The sequence below is a fragment of the Lepisosteus platostomus genome, chromosome 2 (assembly GCF_059453375.1).
Source record: "Lepisosteus platostomus isolate fLepPlt1 chromosome 2, fLepPlt1.hap1, whole genome shotgun sequence".
NCBI lineage: Eukaryota > Metazoa > Chordata > Actinopteri > Semionotiformes > Lepisosteidae > Lepisosteus > Lepisosteus platostomus.
This window is the reverse complement of record NC_142612.1, coordinates 10,914-30,393: the sequence shown is the minus strand read 5'-3', so window position 1 is coordinate 30,393 and position 19,480 is coordinate 10,914. Positions and strand designations below refer to the sequence as shown.

Here is a 19,480-nt window from a genome sequence, read left to right as displayed (position 1 = left end):
TGCATGGGTTGTCCACTGAGCATTTCCGCGAACTCTATCTGAAGTTGTCTGGGCATGGGATTTTGACATATTCCCCAAACCAAAAGGAATGAGTGGGAAACAATCAAGACAACAGATAGAAGCACTTGCATTTGAATGAGTTTCAAGCATGCTTGGGTACTCGTGTGATCTGAGTGACTCAGTTTTGTAATACAACTGTCGCGTGGTGCACCGCGACCTCCTGGCACCCCGGAGTTTCTGAAAAAAAAATATCTGCGATTTTCACGAAACCACTTTTCTTCAACTTGAATTGGGCTAAAAATCCATCCCTGAAAATAAAAATTCTCTGAGTAGTGTGGAAATGCTGATCCTTACCCTGCCTGGGTTGTCCACTGAGCACTTCCGCGAACTCTATCTGAAGTTCTCTGGGCATGGGATTTTGACATATTCCCCAAACCAAAAGAAATGAGTGGGAAACAATCAAGGAAACAGATAGAAGCACTTGCATTTGAATGAGTTTCAAGCATGCTTGGGTGCTTGTGTGATCTGAGTGACTCAGTTTTGGAATTCAACTGTCGCGTGGTGCACCGCGACCTCCAGGCACCCCGGAGTTTCTGAAAAAAAATTTTCTGCTTTTTTCACGAAACCACTTTTCTTCAACTTGAATTGGGCTAAAAATCCATCCCTGAAAATAAAAATTCTCTGAGTAGTGTGGAAATGCTGATCCTTACCCTGCCTGCGTTGTCCACTGAGCATTTCCGCGAACTCTATCTGAAGTTCTAAGTGCATGGGATTTTGACATGTTCCCCAAACCAAAAGGAATGAGTGGGAAACAATCAAGGAAACAGAAAGAAGCACTTGCATTTGAATGAGTTTCAAGCATGCTTGGGTATTCGTGTGATCTGAGTGACTGAGTTTTGGAATACAACTGTCGCGTGGTGCATCGCGACCTCCAGGCACCCCGGAGTTTCTGAAAAAAAAAATTCTGCGATTTTCACGAAACCACTTTTCTTCAGCTTGAATTGGGCTAAACATCCATCCCTGAAAATAAAAATTCTCTGAGTAGTGTGGAAATGCTGATCCTTACCCTACTTGGGGTGTCCACTGAGCATTTCCGCGAACTCTATCTGAAGTTCTCTGGGCATGGGATTTTCACATGTTCCCCAAACCGAAAGGAATGAGTGGGAAACAATCAAGACAACAGATTGAAGCACTTGCATTTGAATGAGTTTCAAGCATGCTTGGGTATTCGTGTGATATGAGTGACACAGTTTTGGAATACAACTGTCGCGTGGTGCACCGTGACCTCCAGGCACCCCGTAGTTTCTGAAAAAAAAATTCTGCGATTTTCACGAAACCACTTTTCTTCAACTTGAATTGGGCTAAAAATCCATCCCTGAAAATAAAAATTTTCTGAGTAGTGTGGAAATGCTGATCCTTACCCTGCCTGGGTTGTCCACTAAGCATTTCCGTGAACTCTATCTGAAGTTCTCTGGGCATGGGATTTTGGCATATTCCCCAAACCAAAAGGAATGAGTTGGAAACAATCAAGGAAACAGATAGAAGCACTTGCATTTGAATGAGTTTCAAGCATGCTTGGGTACTCGTGTGATCTGAGTGACTCAGTTTTGGAATACAACTGTCGCATGGTGCACCGCAACCTCCAGGCACCCCGGAGTTTCTGAAAAAAATTTTTTTGCGATTTTCACGACACCACTTTTCCTCAACTTTATTTGGGCTAAAAATCCATCCCTGAAAATAAAAATTCTCTGAGTAGTTTGGAAATGCTGATCCTTACCCTACTTGGGGTGTCCACTGAGCATTTCCGCGAACTCTATCTGAAGTTCTCTGGGCATGGGATTTTGACATGTTCCCCAAACCGAAAGGAATGAGTGGGAAACAATCAAGACAACGTATAGAAGCACTTGCATTTGAATGAGTTTCAGTCATGCTTGGGTACTCGTGTGATCTGAGTGACTCAGTTTTGGAATACGACTGTCACGTGTTGCACCGCGACCTCCAGGCACCCCGGAGTTTCTGAAAAATTTTTTTCTGAGGTGCAGGGCCCGACGGTGGGTGTATTCACAGACATTTTCTACATGTCTCTGGCCCAAGCCGTAGTCCCCACCTGCTTCAAGACAACCACCATCATCCCAATACCAAAGAAAACCACAGTGACATGTCTTAATGACTAACGACCAGTGGCACTAACACCTGTCATCATGAAGTGCTTTGAGAGTTCGGTCATGAAGCACATTAAAGACACCATTCCAAACACAGTGGACCCGTACCAGTTTGCCTACCGGACCAAGAGATCCACAGACAACACAATCTCCATTGCCATGCACACTGCCCTATCCCATCTGGACAAAAAGAACACATACACAAGACTACTATTCATTGACTTCAGCTCAGCTTTTAACACTATCATCCCAGAGAAACTCAAACTAGTCAAGAAACTCAGTGCACTGGATCTCAACACTACCCTCTGCAACTGGATTCGGGACTTTCTGACAGGCAGACCTCAGGCTGTCAGGCTTGGAAACCACACCTCCAGCACACTAACTCTGAACACTGGGGTCCCTCATGGGTGTGTGCTTAGTCCATTGCTCTACTCCCTCTATACCCATGACTGTAAGGCCAAACACAACACCAACTCCATCATCAAGTTTGCGGATGACACCACAGTTGTAGGTCTGATCACAGACAATGATGAGAGGGCCTACAGGGAGGAGGTAAATCTCCTTACAACGTGGTGTGATGACAACAACCTCACCCTCAACGTCAGCAAAACCAAAGAGCTGATCATTGATTTCAGGAAACTGCAAACTGGACATGCCCCTATCCACATCAACGGGACTGAAGTGGAAAGAGTCAGCAACTTTAAATTCCTTGGCGTCCATATCACCGAGGACCTCACATGGTCTCTCAACACCACCTGTCTGATCAAGAAAGCGCAACAGCGCCTGTACTTCCTAAGACAGTTGAAGAAGACTAGGATATGTCCCAGATCCTCACTAACTTTTACAGATGCACTACAGAAAGCACACTGACAGGCTGCATCACAGTGTGGTATGGCAACTGCAGTGCTGCTGACCGCAAAGCCCTACAGCGGGTGGTGAAAACTGCCCAGTCCATCACTGGGGTTGCCCTCCCATCTATACAGGACATTTATGACAGACAGTGCTTGAGGAAAGCTCTAAGCATCATCAAAGACCCCACACACCCCAGCTACAGACTTTATGATCTGCTACCATCTGGAAAATGGTACTGGAGCATTTGGGCCCAGACTCCAAGACTCAGAGACAGTTTTTACTATCAACCTATTAAACTCCCAGCCTCTCTCACTCTCACCTCACCTCTCACCTATGATCTGAACCTCACAGTGCTTTCTTTCTTACCAAAAACCCAAACACACATTGAAAATCTACTTCTACCATACATGTCAAAAGCTCACTCCCCATAATTTCTATCACTTTATTTCATTCTGTTGATGCATGTTTTTGCACATAACCTGTTACCTTTTTGCTGTTTTGCACATTGCCTGTTGCTGTTTTTTGCACATTGCCTGTTTGTTGTTTTCGCACACTGCCTGTTGTCTCTGTCTTTGTTTTGTCATACAATTGTATTGTTGTTTTTTTCTTTGTACTACTTATGTCCGAGAGCTAGCTAAATAGCATTTTGTTATACCATATACCTGTATATGAGTATAATGACAATAAACTTGAACTAACACTCTGAATCCAATGGAAATCATATCCAGTCCAGATTTCACTCTACCAGGCCCAGATCCCATTGAAGTCTGATCCACCTCGGGTTTTACTCTACCAGTCCGGATTGCTTGGAAATGTGATTTGGTCTGGGATTTACTCTTCCAGTCTGGATCCCATAAAAGTCTGATGCAATCTGGGTTTTACTCTAACACACTGGATCCCATAGAAGCCTGATCCACTCCAGGTTTCACTTTACCAGTTCAGATCCCTTCAAAATCTGATCCGCTCCGGGTTTTACTCTACCAGTCTGGATCCCATGGAAGATTGATATGAGCCGGGTTTTACTCTACTATTCCGGATCATATGGAAGTCTGATACTCTCCAGGTTTTATTCTAACAGTCCGGATCCCATCGAAGTGTGATCTGCTCTGGGTTTTTCTCTACCATTCCTGATCCCATGAGAGTCTTTTCCGCTTCGGGTTTTACTCTTCTACTATTAAGGTTTCTTCAGCCTGAGCTGCGTATCTAGTTAGCGATTTTATCTGACTTATCGTTTGTTCTTGTGACCCCCTGGGTTTCTGACCTACTGCTTCTTATCTCCGACCTCGATCTAGCCTCACTACGGATTACATTCGCCTAGGAATTCAGTTTTCTCTCTCACACTCCACACAGGATCTTTTCCATACCTTTTTCCCCTGTAACATTAACTTTTTATTTTTTTAAGGAGCTTAATTTATTTTTGTGATTTGTGATTATTTTGACCAAATGAAACAGAGCTACTGTCAAGGTTGCTGCTATGTTTGGTTACACAACATTTAATCAGTGAGGTGTTTTTTATGGTGTTGACTTTATACAGATGCAGCCATTTAAAATGCACGGTACAAACCCATACCTCATGCAACTACCCACAAGCCACTGCGGTGTACCGAGGTGCATGATTGGCTGGCCAAAATGTCTGACAGGGGCACTCGTGGTGCATTGGTCATTAGTGAAAAGATTTAATCATTTAATCTCTTTACTGTGCAAGTATTGAATATTTATATAGAATTTTACAACTAAAGGGAAATTTTAGTAGCTGAGCATAAACAGAAGAGGAGCATAACGTGTCTGATCATCATAAATGATATTAATTTAGGAACATAAACATATTATGTAATCTGTATATGGCTGGTATTGGTCGTTTAAAGAAAAAATACACACCAGTATTCCACTTTCTTCCTAAATATTTTAAGCATCAAAGTCTTACATGTGGTTATTTTGGAAACATTTTTACCTGCTCCTTCTGACCATATTAAGTTTATATACTTTGTGAAAAGTGATAATGTTTTAACCTTTACTGTTAATACACTCGTTATCGGAGTTAACAAAAACATACTTTTAGAATTTGATTAATAGGGAATATAATATGGAATCGCGTATCTAAAGAAATTAATAATGATATAATAAGATTCATATACTGTATCTCAAACAGTAGTATAAGACTTTCTATGGATATGTGTACTTCAGTTTCAGTGTTTTCTGTGTGACTGGGTCTGTGGCATGATGGCTTAAGTGACTGATTTATAAGCCTCAGGTCCAGTGTTCTAACCCAGCTGTTGTCATGAGCTTTCACTTAACAAATAAACATTTCTTTGAAAAACTAAAATAACAAATGTTATGGACACTACTGTATATTGACATTTTTATACTGTTAAATATCACCACTGTTCAAAGCTAAGTCATTTATTAATAACGAATAATTTGAAGTTATTACTGATAATAAATATTATCGACACGATATTGAATTTGTTGGTCTTTCTAATATCACAAAACATTCAAAGTTAAGTGATTACCATTTTCCATGAATACGTGCGCTCGTTATCACAGTAACAAAATCATACTTTTCAGAATTTAATTTTTTAAGCAATAAGGCACTAATGGCCGTGCTATATCGTGGATATAGTCACAGTTAAAAGGTGTTGTCAGGCCTGATGTAATGCGGAGGGCTAGCAACCTTTTACTGTGACTATATCCACGATATAGCACAGGCCTTGAGTGTCTTATTGCTTTAATAAAACGGTCACCAAATATGCGAGTGCTGTATAGAATGAAGTTTAATTAAAAAAAAATTATTAAACACGAAAATTAAGATGTTTACGTTCCTTCACCTGAGAATATAGTCCCTCGTTGCTACACAATGCAGAAACACGGTCACAAGTACCATTAGCTAGCAAAGAGGACAATATGATAGCCAATATGATAAACACAGGGAAAAAAATCAATTGAGATAAAAAGAGCTGCTGATCTGTTCTACGTGCATTTTTAACGTTTAATTAAGAAGTAAAAAACTTAAAGTGTACACAAAGATTCTAAGCTGATCACAAGGAAGAAAGATCACCCATTTTTCACACATTAAAAGTGGTTATTAACTATCGAAACCTGTTTTTATAGCTTTTAAAATCATATAATGTCTAAGTTAAGCAGGAACATAGCATTATATCTAATTTTTTATTTCTTTTTTAAAAACTAAAAAAATAATTTGCCGAACCTAAAGGTGTTTATAATATAAGGACTATCTAAAGAAATAAATAACGATATAATTATATTCATATACTGTCTGGCAGAATAAACTGAAGAGTTAGTTAATGCAACACAGAAGATAGTATTAATAATGTAGTGTTTTCAGGCTCATGCCCTACCAACTGATGAATTGAACTCAGGCCCCCAGCATCACTTAATAGGGAAGCAGCCAGTTGAGCTACAGTGAAACCTGCCCTCAATGTTAACAGACCAGGTCCCACCTATCTATATGAAAGGCAGTGATGCCACTGCGCTGGCAAGCCCTCAGTCACCTGCCCAGTGAATTCACTGCATCAGAGAGAGTCAGTATAGCTTCTGGGAAATACATCAAACATCAAAGTTTAACTCGTTCAGAGCGCCCGACAAACTCCAAGCGTTTCATTTTGAACTGAAGACCCTCACACCTGAAGAAGGCTTCACAGCCGAAACGTTGCATTTTCTCTCTTCTCTTTTCAGCATGGAATAAACCTATTACTTGTTTCTTTACAGACTACGCAGGCTGAAGTAGCCACCCACCATGAAGTAATGGCTACAGTGATAATAGAAGTGGATAATGTCATCCCTATTAAACAATGTGCTTATCATGCAAAACTAAAAACTAAACTGCTAAACTAAAAATTAGGTACAAGAAGAGTTTTATTGGACAATGTTTTGAGGGTCTGGCGGAATTTCTCTGTGAACTGAAGAGTTATAGATGAGACATGTATCACCTCTTTTTACACTTGTAAAAAAGAACATTCCACTCAGTGGGCGATGCATTGTTATCTCAATCACCTGCTAATTGGTTTAACACCACGGGAAGGCAGGATAATGTGATTTTTCTGTAGCTGTACAGAATGTGTGTTGTGTTTACAAAATTAAAGTGTTTTAAATGTATAAAAGTTAAAAACAAACTTACAGCTTACACAAAGATTCTTAGATGATCACGAGAAAGTGTATTGCATATCTAATGATCTAACCCCACTACACCCATTTTGATTAAAATTGCAAACGTGTTTAATTAAATGCCTTTATTGATTCACAATCTGACAATGTAATGTAAATCGTTATCTTTGTCTTCTAAGTCCCTTAATTAACTTTAAGCATAGCTTTCTCACCATTTAGATTTATTTTTTATACCATTGTTAAACAAAGCAGGAGCGTATTGTACTTCCTCATGGGATCAAAGGGGGAAAGATTAAATTGTAAGGCTAGCTGGTGTCTTCTGTGGTTCGGGCCGGGTGGCTGTGCCGAAAAAATAAATAGAACATTAAATAGAACCGGTTTAACAGCTCTTAAGCATACTGTACTTTTTGTCAACACAACTTTGTCAGTGAAAAGACAGAGGGCACTTTTCCTCCCTCCTACATTCTCAGAGTACAATAGGCGAACCTTCGAATGAAAGACAGTCCCCCTTCCCCCCATGGACAGGTAGACAAATGTTTTCACTGCCTATTATTAGAGGCTGAGGTCCCTGCTAGCTATTCAGAGGGAAAGGCGGTGATGTCACCATGCTGGCAAGCATGCTTTTTAGATACTTTTCTTTAGGTACACGATTCCATATTATATTCCTTGTTAATTAAATTCTAAAAGTATGCTTTATTTTATGCTGATAACGAGCAAATCACAGAAAAGGTTAAAACATTATCACTTTTCACAAAGTATATAAACTTAATATGGTCAGAAGGATCACATAAAAAGGTTTCTAAAATAACCACATGTAAGACTTTGATGCTTAAAATGTTTAGGGAGAAAGTGAAATACTGGGCCATATACAGTTTGTAATGTAGGGATTTCTTTATTTATGTCTTTATTTAGTGGTTAAATTAGTGACAAAGGCTAAACTTTTAGCTTCAGTAATGCGTACACAAGAACAATAGAAGATTTTTTTAAAAAAGAAACACGTCAAAATGTTTCCAAAACATTCACTTGTGGTACTTTAGCTGCTTAGTTACACGAATCCATATTAATATAGCTATCAAGTGAATTTAACTCACTACAACATTTATCTTTTTACATTAACAGCAAATGGCATTCTTACTACTGTACTGTACCTATTCTTGGAAAATGATCAAATGTTATAACTTTTTTATGAAGTACAGAATATAAGCTTAATGTACTGCATACGGCTGACATTACAGGTTGTGCGAGCTGGCTTACCAGCACGGTGACGTCACCGCCCTTCCCTGTGGATAGTAGAGTCCACAGCCACTGGGTGGAGAGAAGATCTCCCTTTAGCTCAGCTGGGTGGTTCCCTGTGGAGTGATGCTAGAGGCCTGGGTTTGAGTCCCAAGTGGTGAGGGGCCAGCCTGAGGTGGCAGTGGTGAGGGTGCATACCCATGTGAACCTGAGAGTGCTCATTAATAATGTTACAACAAGTACATTAAAGCCAGAACCCATGTAAATTAAGAAGTTAAAGACTTTGATACATAAAATATTTATGCATAATTAAAATCTTTATGACGAAGGTGGAAGGTTGTGTACTTTTGTCCAACAGCAATCTTGCTTTTATAAAATATACCAACTTTTTAATGTTTAATGATTAACATGCTGTAATACACAGTTTAAAATTAAAATTCTTAAGAGTATACAACTTAAATTCTTAATTAGATAAAGATTGTCCCTCAGCAGTGATCGGGATTCGAAACCAGGTGTTTTCTGGTGACAGCTCAAACGCTGTACATGAGAGGTTAAGCTTTATTAGCTCCACCTGGCAGTGATTCTGGATACTATTATCATAGCTGTGGTATGATGTTATATGACACATTATGACATGTGATGCAACACGCCCACTGCGTTTTACCACAGCGTACCTCGCTCGTTTTGAATGGCTGCATCTGTATATGTGATATACAGTATGGATACATACACTTTGAACATTTGGAGTTATGTAAAGGACACTTTAAAGATCTTGAATAATTTGAAGTTTGACTTCAAAGTCACTTTTCACCATTTATGGGTTAAGTTGAAGTGATAAATCACTAAGAAACTGCAACTAATTGAATAATTGGAGCATATTGCTATTTAATGAGTGTTCTTGTAAGTAATTTGGAAATTAATTTGGCTTTGGGATGGAGAGATCAATAGGTTAGCTGGCTAATACTTGTTTGGTCATAGGAAGCAGGTGTGTGATGTATTAGAAGTGGTGGGGATTTTGTGTTTGCACTTTGAGGAGATGTTTGAGGATTGGCTCTTGGTGAATTATCTATTCCCCTGAGGTCATCGTGAGGCTTATATCAAGGCAGCCTGGGAAGCTGGGCTCTGTTTGTTTCTGTCTATAGCAAGAGAAAGATCTCTTGAGGCTTTGTGGTGTTGGGCTGGTGGTTGTTAGTTTTTGGTGTTACTGTGCAAGGTGAGTGGTTTTGCTATGTATTTTTTTTTAATCAAGAGACGTTTGGAAGGGTTTTCATAGTTCTTTTTTAAATAACTTTAAGAAATTTAAGTTTGTGAAAGCATAGGGTGAAGTTAAGGTTATTGTGAAATTCCTATTTGCTTTTGGTTGAGACAATTTAAAATTTTCTAACATCTATAGAAATGAGTCTCTTCCTCTACTTGTAGGATTCTGAAGAGTTGTGAAATAGATGATCACAGCTGTGACAGCTGGGTTCTGATTTTAGTGTATGAAACTCTTGTTACTAAATACTGATTTTTTTTCTCTAGTTCTCAAACCAGCAACAAGAAAGAGGATTTATATCCTGACTGAGCAGTTTCACTAGGATAACAAGGAAGAACCTACTCCCTCTCCTACTGTCCAACATGCTGGTGCTTCTGTCTCTGCTGGACTGTAGAAAGCTGTGCTTCTGTTTGTGTTCTTGGGCTTCCCTCAGTGAACAAGGTGAGCTGAAGGTAAGTAGAGGGGAGATACAGGTCAGGGTTAGTGTGAGGCTTTGAAGGCTGGGATCAGTCTGTACAGCACTTGTGCTGGTCCCCTCTTGGTGGGAGTGGGGTGGTCATCACTGTTTTGCTTCCCTTGTCTCCTTAAGGTGCCTATTCTGAGAAGAAGATCGTGACAATGAGCACAGTCACTGGAGAGAGGATGCTGATGGAGTTGCCAGTTGAGATCTTGTCAGAACAGTTTGTGGAAACCTTGGGCTTCTGTGCACAGAGCTGCTTCTTTTTATAAGGCTGGTCAGCAGTGGTGTTGATTGTTGTGAGGTAAACTACAGTGCAATGATCAGAGCTCCTAGTCCCTGGCCATCTGAAAGCACAGTGTGGAGTGACAGGCTTGGAGAATTGTTCAGAGGAAGCTCACTGGGTGGCTAAAAGGATACCCACTGTGTGACCTGTTGATGCCCACCTGTAAGTATTGAAGTCTTGTGGTTTCAACAGCTGAAAGTGAAGAGGTGCTGCAAGCAGTCCTTGAATTTCCTGGATGCCTATGGTTCTTGGAACAGTTGCAAAGGTAGTGTCTAGAAGGACACTGTACCTGGAGAAGAGGTGAATTTCACTCCTGTATCATGTTTTTCACTTGGAGTAGGTTAATTTTCCATATACGTGGCTTTTAATAACCAGTTCATGAGTATTGAGTGCTTTTTTACCCATTAGAATAGGCCCAGTGTTAGATTTTGGAAGCTTTTGGTGATTTTCTATCATGTTTGAGTGTTAAATATGAGGTGTAGGCCTTTTTGTGTTTTTTTTTTCCTCCTGACTTTCTTCTGGGTGCTACACTTCTACACTGACATGCACTTGACTGGCTGTCATTCTGGCTCTCAAAAAGTGAATTACTGCTTTGTATCTGATTTATTTCATGGGTGCACACATGTAAGTAAATCACTTTGGATACACTGCAGTACAACAGTGAATTGGCACACTGCAGACTCCTTGCTGGTTAAGGCTCTGTGGAGACAGCATGACAGCCAGGTTCTCTTGATGGGTGTTGGCACAGAAACTGCTTCTCACAGGAGGAACTGCACTGGATTCCTCCCCTGTGGCAACAAGCATGGAGTGGGGGGTTTTCTCTCTGCTCTCTGCAGGATTTTTTCCCGTTGGTTTGTCCTGGATAGGTGCTGCACTGTGAACATTTGTGCAGTTTAGTACAAAACTGGAGCTGGAAGTAAATAATTTTTTACCGTTTCTAAGTGCAGAGGCTCAAATCTAAATCTTTCTCCACTTCAGGTTCTCTGCTGTTGGAAGGGTTGACCAGGCCTTTGCTCCCAGAGGGATGACCTTTATTTGCCAGGAATAACATGCAGATGTGGCACACTGTAGACTGGGTGCTTTCTCTTCTGTGAAGATCTGCTTGAGGAGTTAAGTGTTTCTAAACCAATACAACAGCCAGGGCACCCAGTCAGTTGCCGAGTGAGTTCTCTACCAACCAGGAAAAGGGACCACGGGAGATCATGTGTGGGGCAGCTTTGGGCTTGACATCACTTAAGCATCTTTTAAAGGTAGGAACAGCTTCCTGTTCTGACTGATGGTCTTTACAGCAGCTTTGTGATGACTGTTTCCAGGAGCACCTGAGCCACCTGGGTGGTTGAGCCAAAGCTGACTGTTCCAGGTAGGAGGGGACCCTGATTTTAAAGCCTTTGTTTAGCCTGCAGCTGCTGGAGTTCTTTGTAGGTTTTCTAGCCTTAATGGCAGTATTCCCCTAGCAGAAGCACAGGTTAATCAGGAAATGAGTGCCAAATATTGGAAGTGTTGTGCAAAAACTGGGAAAAAATTGGCTAAATTGTATTATGGTACCACTGGAAAAGAATCAGCAGTATGTAAGATTTATTTCATGGGTGCACACATGTAACTAAATCTTACATGGACTGAAATTTAGAAGTGAATTAAGTAAATTGTAAAACGGGGGAAACTATGCTCCTGTCTAGTGTAAGGCAGACTTCCTGATTTAACCCAGTGAGACAGTATTTTTCTAATTTCCTGCACTAAAAGCAATGCTGACTGGAATTGGCTGTGTACTGTGCTTTGTGAGAAGGGAGAGAGCAGTATGAAAATGTGCTTTTTCTGGAGGACTCCCTTGTTCTGGATGTTTAATTGTGCTTTGTTAAGTACTGCATAGTTTGCCCTTGGCTCCTGTGTATTGACTTGTGACGTATAGGATACTATGGTAGTAAACCATTTCCATTTGGTTCAATTTTTAGAACCCATTTGAAGGAGCGGAGTAGTGAATGTGAAGCTTAGTTTTACCAAACGTTTGTATATGTACAAGCTGTAATCTCTCTGATGGTAGAAAACATGATGTGGCTGGAAGGCTTAAATCTATATACAGTGGCCAGCAATAGGGTTTTAGTGCTATTTGTGCTTTTGTATTTCAATTGTTTAAAATGTTGAAGCTCTAAAACCTTTCCCCTCATGGCGTTCCAGTCAAGGCTGCAGCTGTTAAGTAATGAAGATGGTTGGTGTTTTTGGTCTTGTACTGCTATGGAACCCAAATTTGGGGGGGGACTTGAAATGTTCTTTATGTAAAACCGACTGTAAACTTACTGCAGCCTTAGGTGTGTTTACTTTTTTTTTTAAAGTGAATGTCCACCACTTTTTGATGGGATATACAACTTTACAAAATTCTAAGGTCAATTTGCTGTACTGTAAACTTGTTACTGTAACGAACAGTTCTTTCCGGACCCTATGCGGACGACACAGTCCGACGGAGTGGGGAAACATTGGGGAAATGTCATGCAGGAAAACGGGGCAGAAGACAGGGGGCGTGTCCAAGGTGCGCTGGTGCACGGGGGAGGTGTGGCCGAGGCGAACGATCCAAGAGTAATCCATAGAGTATCCAAAACGCAAGGGTAAGTCCAAAACCGGGAGATCCATCCGACGAAGGAATTAAAAACCACGAAGGCCGGGTCGGAACCGGCAGACAGGGACAAGGAACAGGAACAGGGGGGTTAAAACCTTAACGGGACCAGGCGCTTCCTGGTCCCGGACTCGCACGATATGGAAATCAGATGCAGAGCCCGGAAGAGCGTCAGCGCCTGGCTTTTAAGGTGGGCAGGGAATAGGGCGCAGGTGCATGGAATAAAGTCTAGAGTGATAGGGCTGGAGCACCCTTAAGGAGGGGGAACTAATATCGTGACAGTACGCCCCTCCTTTTCAGGGCGGCTCCGAAGCCCTAAGAAAAAAAAAGGGAGAGAGAAAAAAAAAACGATGGAATCCAGGCTGCCAGGGTGCCGTCCGCGGGGTCCAGGTGTAGGCTCTGCATTCTGTAACGAACAGTTCTTTCCGGACCCTATGCGGACGACACAGTCCGACGGAGTGGGGAAACATTGGGGAAACATCATGCAGGAATACGGGGCAGAAGACAGGGGGCGTGTCCAAGGTGCGCTGGTGCACGGGGGAGGTGTGGCCGAGGCGAACGATCCAAGAGTAATCCATAGAGTATCCAAAACGCAAGGGTAAGTCCAAAACCGGGAGATCCATCCGACGAAGGAATTAAAAACCACGAAGGCCGGGTCGGAACCGGCAGACAGGGACAAGGAACAGGAACAGGGGGGTTAAAACCTTAACGGGACCAGGCGCTTCCTGGTCCCGGACTCGCACGATATGGAAATCAGATGCAGAGCCCGGAAGAGCGTCAGCGCCTGGCTTTTAAGGTGGGCAGGGAATAGGGCGCAGGTGCATGGAATAAAGTCTAGAGTGATAGGGCTGGAGCACCCTTAAGGAGGGGGAACTAATATCGTGACAGTTACTACTTTTTTTTGTAGAAGTACTGGTAGTTTTTAGGTGTACATTAATTGGGCTTGTATGTACCCTAGGTCCACATGGAATACTGTAAATGGAATTAAGAAACATATTTCCTTGGATTTAGGAATGTGGAGAAAGTTAAATTCTGTAAATTGACCTCAAGATCTGAGTATTTGTGGGGAGGGGGAAGCAAAGTTGAAGAATTCTAATGTCTTGCCTTAGGAGGCTTCCAAGCTGCTGTCAAGAAGAGAAGCAAGAGCATCTATGTCCTGGGTGAGCAGGGAAAGGACTTGGGTTATTGTTTGTCTGTTTGGGCCAGTAAGAGGCCAGTGTTTAAGGTTAGGATCAGTGATCAGTCAGGATTCGGGGTGGAGTTGAGTCCATCTGTACGTTTTGAGATGGATTCACTGAATTTGAATCTGAACTTTAATCCTTTTTGTTTTGCACTGCATGTGAATTCCAGCAAGCTGGTGACAACTGTCATCATGGAATATTGCAACAGGATCTGGAGGTTCCCTGGAAATCTGCTGTGTCAATGGAACTATAAGGAAGCGGAAGGCTGTGCCTATTTTTCAGCTATTGCCTGAATCACTGACCTTGGCTGCTCTGTGATGGACAGTTTGGAGGAGTGTCTATCCACTGCAGGAGTCCATGATGCCATTCTGCCAATGGCCCAGCTCTGAGTAAAGGAGGCTAGTTCTATCCTGAGAAAGGCGAGGTGATCCACCTGCTCAAAGTTCTCATCAGCCACAACTGTCAAACCTCTGCTTGAGGTGGGAATACTGGTAGTCGATAATCTAATCATCTCACTGCCTGAAGTTCTTGGACATAGCCTGCATCTTTAATGCTGATCTGCTTATTGCTCTTAACCCAATCAGTGCAACTTTTTGGCCAAGGTAAAGGTGAGTTTGAAGGTTAGTAGAGGGGAGGTACAACTCAAACTCTTTTTATGAGGCTGGTCAGTATTAGTGTTGATTGTGTTTGTAAATGAGACTAGTGCAATGATAGGTGCTTACCAGTCCCTGGCCATCTGAAAGCACAGTGTGGAGTGACAGGCGTGGAGAATCCTGTTCAGAGGAAGCTCACTGGCTGGCTAAAAGGATACCAGCTGTGTGACCTGTTGATGTCCATTTGTGAGAATTGAAGTCTTCCACTTTGAAGAGTGGAAAGTGAAGAGATGCTGCAAGCTGTCCTTCTTGAAATTCCTGGATGCCCATGGGTCTTGGAGCAGATACAAAGGTAGTGTCTTTTGACATGGTCCCTGGACCAGAGGTGGGTTTCACTCTTTTCCCATCATGAAAAGGTGCTTTTGGAGAAGGCTGTGTTAAGCTCTTGGACATCTTCAGATGGATAAGGTCATGCTTTAATGTGCTAAATGTTTTTTTTTTATTTTGGCTATCTTCTGGGTTTTGTTCCCTGCTTGGGTGAAGCACTCCCACACTGACGTGCACTTGACTGGCTGTCATTCTGGCTCAAAGACTGAATTAGTTTTGTATCTGATTTATTTCATGGGTGCACACATGTAAATAAATCACTTTGGATACACTGCAGTACAACAGTGACTTGGCGCACAAGGAGCCTCTTCCACTGCAGACTCCTTGCTGGTTATGTTTTTGAGGAGACAGCATGTCAGCCAGGTTCTCTTGATTGGTGTTGGACAGGAACTGATTTCCTCTCAGGGGAGGAACTGCAATGGATCCCATCCCCTGTGGCACAAGCCCTGGACTGGGGGTTTTCTCTTTTGCTCTCTGCAGGGTGTTTTACAGTTGGTCTGTGTTGGACAGATGCTGCACTGTGTCCATGATGGAAGTAGAAATGCTGGCTTGTCCGTTTCGAACAAGTGCAGAGGACTTGGTCTAAATTTCTCTCCTTTTCAGGCTCTCTGCTGCCAGAAGGGTTGACCAGGCCTTTGCTTCAGAGGGAGGATCTTTTATCACCAGGAGTGGAGAACAGATGGTGCTGGTCTCTGGGACCTTTCCATTAAGAGCTGTTGGAGGAGTGGGGTGCTTGTTCCAAGACAAAGTCAACAGTAACATCAAAGGATCTAGTCAGGTGAGTGGGTCAGGTGAGTCCCTTTCCATCCAGGAAGAGAGATGGGGCATTTGAGCATAATGAGCACACTGAGTACATGGGGTTTTAATCGGGTACATTTGGGTACTGTCACGATTATAGTCCCCCCTCCTTAAGGGTGCTCCAGCCCTTTCACTTAAGACTTTATTCGGTGCACCTGATTCCTATTCCCAGCCCACCTTAAAAGCCAGGCACTGACGCTCATCCGGGCTCTGCATCTGGTTTCCGCACCGTGCGAGTCCGGGACCTGGAAGCTCCTGGTCCCATTAAGGTTTTAATCTCTGTTCCCGTTCCTGTTCCCTGTCCGCCGGTTCCGACCCGGCATCTGGTTTTAATTCCGTGTTTTGATGGATCTCCTGGTTTTGGACACCCATTTGTTTGGATACTCTCTAAGGATTACTCTTTTGGATTGTTCGCCTCGGCCACACCTCCCACGTGCACCAGCGCACCTTGGACACGCCCCCCCTGTCTTCAGCCCCGTATTCCTGCATGACGTTTCCCCACTTCTTCGGATTGTGTCGTCCGCATAGGGTCCGGAAAGAACTGTTCGTTACAGGTACTACGGGTATATATTGGTTTACTTGGGTACATTCTGGTACATTAGTGTAGACTGCATATCATGTTAAATGGGGTACGTTGAGTATATTGGGCAGGCAGCTTTTGGCGTGTGCACGGGAGTTGCAGCATACAGTGCAGTACATCCTAAAAACTCCATATATTACTCTTGACTTTTATTGTTTTTTACACTTAAAATGGACTTGAAAGACCCTGTTGTCAGAGGAATGTAGGACAATCTGAAAGCCGTGCATTATCTTTAGTTTATTTCACGGAGAATTGAATATTTGAGAATCTTTGATTTTGTAATTTTAACAGTTCTATTTCTTCTCTCAGTGTCCACTCTTTATAAGGCATTGGAAGAGAAGCAAGTGGATCTATGTCCTGGGTAAGCAGGCAAGAACATTCTGGGTTATTTTGTTTGGGTTTGTTGGGGTTGAGGGAAGGGATAAGTTGGTTAGCTGGCTGCTTAGAGAAGGATGAACCTGTAATTTGTAACTTGTGTACTTATGTTGAAATAATGTTTTAAACAAGATAATATAACTGAAGTTCTCCCTTGTGGTAGGAGTCCTGCACCGTGGGGTTTTGCTTTTGCACTCTTCAGGGTGGGTTTCTGTTAGTTTGTCCTGAAAAGGTGTAGCACTGAACATTATGGCGGTTTAGGTCAAAACTGGTGTTGGGAGTGGGAATGTTGGCTGGACCATTTCTGACTAGTGCAGAGGACTCAGTCCAGTTTCTTATTTTTTCTTGAGGTTCTCTGCTGTCTGGGGGATGATCAGGCCTTTGCTGCCAAGGGAGGACGTTCACCAGGACCGGAGCCCAGATGCAGCAGACTGGGTAGTGGGTTCTGTCTGCCAAGATCTGCTCGGGGAATCATGTGCCTGTTCCAATTCCAGAAGCCAATGGACTCACCAGAGGAGCATCAAAGCTGCTTTAGAAGTTCCTAACAACAAAGGCAGAGAAAGGGAGGGAGGTCTTTGGTGGGTTAATTGTGGGCAGGAAAGAGGTTCAGGTGCTATTCATAGTACATCAAGAGTTGCATGAAGCTCTAAGTGAACCTCTGCACACCAGCCTTGTAATGGCTGTTAGGACCATGGCTTGTTACTTCAGCACTTGAGCCACCTGGCAGGGAGGAGACAAAGTGACTTCTAGTGCTGGAATGGAGAAAGAGTTGGCAGTTGGTAACTTTGTAGCTGTTTTGCACATTCTAGGCCATTTGAAAAGCAGAGTTTGAAAGACTCAAAGGTCATGCAATGATTTATTTGCATGGGTGCACACATGTATGTAAATCTTGCATTGGCTGTAGAGTAAAACTGAATTGAGCACATAAGGTAGAAATTAATAAAAGGAAAATTAATTTCATCCACTCACTTGGAAAAGAGGGATTGGTTTAGCTGAGTGCCGCTCTTTTTTGGTACCTGCACAGAAAGCCTTTTGTCATGGGAGGGGATTTCCTACAGAATGAGGTAGGAGAAAGATGGGGGTTGTTTGTTCTGTTTTGTGAGAAGGGATATGTTGTTATGCGGCTTTGTAAATTCTTTGCCAGAAAATGTCCTCCATGTATTGAAAATCTATATTTGTTTTGTTGGTGTGGGATGATTAAAAATGGCTAAATGTACTGAGTCGGTTTTCTTTTGTTTCTTGTATGCTGATTGTGGTTGTACAATGTGCTATATTGGGTTTATACTGGCACTGGACCTGCTTTTCCCTACATTGTTTTATTTAGAAATCTTGCTCCCTAAATAATGTTTCTTTGGTTTTACAATCAATTTTTACTACTGGGGGTTTAGGTCACACTCTTTGGGTACATTTATTTTACATTTATTTGGGTACTCTTTGGGTACATTCCTCAGCATGGAGGATGTTTATAAGCAGTTATAATTTTATTTTTAGTGATCTAAGCATTTTTATACATTCCTGTATTATGAAAACCTGTGGTATTTGTGGAGAAAGTAGGTGAGCTTTAAGGTATACATTTTAGACATTGATGGTTTAAAACACAGAATTGAAATGCAGTTTGGGGTTTTTAAATGTTTTTAAATTTGCCACTGGGTGATTTGTGCATAGTGAAATAGTGTAGAAATGAATATGCAGATTTATTCCCATTTGTTTATATGCGGGGGTGGCATTATGCAGGGGTGTGCCCAGTGTGGAGGTGGAGGCCTGGTAGAAGGGTAACCCCTTGTCTTTGTAGTCCCAGCTGTCTTGGCTTCCAGCTCATGAGCCCCAGCTGGGTGGGTGCTATAAAGGCACACTGGACACCCTCTGAGAAGAGCAGAGCCACCCCTGGATGATGGTGTTTTTGCACCATCAGTCCTGCTGAGGATTGTACCTGTCTTAGGTTTCCATCTTCTGTTTTGCCTGTCCCTTTATGCCCTTTCATAGGGGCAGGCAAACTCATGCATCTTGTTATGCACAGACTGGACCCCACTGAACAGCAAATGTCCAGTCTGGTGACTGCTGTGCTAGCAGTTATTTTCCCCAAGCTGGACCCCATTAGGTAGGTTAAGTCCAGCTTGTAGGTAACATGGCAGTTGCTCACTTTATTTTCTCCCTTTTTGTATTGTTTTTGTTCCCAGCTAACTTCACACTGGTGCTTCTGTTTCCTCAGCTGGGGTGTTGACTTTTTACTGGTGCTCTCCGTGGTGCCTCCCACTATACACTTTCATTTATGAGTAATTGCTGTATAATTTCAGTTTTCCATTCCATTTCAAGTGAAAATGTCTGAAAAGCAATTTACTTAAGTATGTTGTGTAGTATATCAGGTTTATTGTATTTGCAGTGAATTGGGGTGCTGGCATTACTAAGTCTCTCTTAATGTAACAGTTGATGTAACAGGGGGACAAAAGTGTGGGATTGAGGTAGTACTACTGCTACAGATCAAGCCATTTCATACTGTATGGGTTGAGACTGCATTGCAAAGGAAAGTTCTATTTTTGTAACACCTTGTTTGTGAAATATTTATGTAACTAGTTAGTGTGAAATTGTTATAGGTG

The 19,480-nt window shown here is 42.2% G+C and overlaps 1 long non-coding RNA gene across 1 annotated transcript; it reads left to right on the top strand.

The window, feature by feature from the left end:
- The first annotated feature begins 16,303 nt into the window (after positions 1-16,303).
- Positions 16,304-18,102, top strand: LOC148675631 (uncharacterized). Its single transcript, XR_015940842.1, has 3 exons — positions 16,304-16,485; positions 16,821-16,872; positions 17,237-18,102. It is a non-coding gene; the product is annotated as an uncharacterized LOC148675631 (long non-coding RNA).
- The last annotated feature ends 1,378 nt before the right edge of the window (positions 18,103-19,480 follow it).